A 1,569-nucleotide genomic window follows, 5' to 3' on the forward strand; every position below is an offset into this window, starting at 1 on the left:
GACACACACACACAGATACAGACACACAGAGACAGAGAGAGGAACACAGAGACACACAGAGCTACAGAGAGAGACACACACAGAGACACAGAGAGAGGAACACAGAGACACAGAGAGAGAGACACACACAGAGCTACAGACACAGAGACAGAGAGAGAGACACACACAGAGACACAGAGAGAGGAACACAGAGACACAGAGAGAGAGACACATACAGAGCTACAGACACAGAGACAGAGAGAGAGACACACACAGAGCTACAGACACAGAGACAGAGAGACACACACAGAGACACAGAGAGAGGAACACAGAGACACAGAGAGAGACACACACAGAGCTACAGACACAGAGACAGAGAGAGAGACACACACAGAGCTACAGACACAGAGAGAGAGAGACACACACAGAGCTACAGACACAGAGACAGAGAGACACACACAGAGCTACAGACACAGAGACAGAGAGAGAGACACACACAGAGCTACAGACACAGAGACAGAGAGACACACACAGAGCTACAGACACAGAGACAGAGAGACACACACAGAGCTACAGACACAGAGACAGAGAGACACACACAGAGCTACAGACACAGAGACAGAGAGAGAGACACACACAGAGCTACAGAGAGAAGAGACAGAGACACACACAGAGCTACAGACACAGAGACAGAGAGACACACACAGAGCTACAGACACAGAGACAGAGAGACACACAGAGCTACAGACACAGAGACAGAGAGACACACACAGAGCTACAGAGAGACACAGGGAGACAGAGAGAGAGACAGAGAGAGAGACACAGAGAGACACGGACAGAGACAGAGAGAGGAACACAGAGACACACAGACACACACACAGAGCTACAGAGAGACACAGAGAGAGAGAGAGAGAGAGGGAGACAGAGAGAGGAACACATAGACACACAGACAGAGAGAGACACACACAGAGCTACAGAGAGACACAGAGAGAGAGAGAGAGAGAGAGGGAGACAGAGAGAGGAACACATAGACACACAGACAGAGAGAGAGACACACACAGAGCTACAGAGAGACACGGAGAGAGAGAGACAGAGAGAGGAACACAGAGACACACACAGAGCTACAGAGAGAGAGACAGAGAGACACACACAGAGCTACAGAGAGACACAGAGAGAGAGAGAGACAGAGAGAGGAACACAGAGACAGACAGAGAGAGACACACACAGAGCTACAGAGAGAGACACAGAGCTTCAGAGAGAGAGACAGAGAGAGAGAGAGAGACAGAGAGAGGAACACAGAGACACACAGAGACAGAGAGAGACACACACAGAGCTACAGAGAGAGACACAGAGCTACAGAGAGAGAGAGAGAGAGACACACACAGAGCTACAGAGAGAGAGACAGAGAGAGAGAGAGAGACAGAGAGAGGAACACAGAGACACACAGAGACAGAGAGAGACACACACAGAACTACAGAGAGAGAGACAGAGAGACACAGAGCTACAGAGAGAGAGAGACAGAGAGACACACACCCACAGACAGACCCACTGCCTCCCTTTTGCTGCTGCCATACACTCTGATAAATTACT

This window comes from Callorhinchus milii, unplaced genomic scaffold (assembly GCF_018977255.1).
Source record: "Callorhinchus milii isolate IMCB2004 unplaced genomic scaffold, IMCB_Cmil_1.0 Scaffold27, whole genome shotgun sequence".
Lineage (NCBI taxonomy): Eukaryota > Metazoa > Chordata > Chondrichthyes > Chimaeriformes > Callorhinchidae > Callorhinchus > Callorhinchus milii.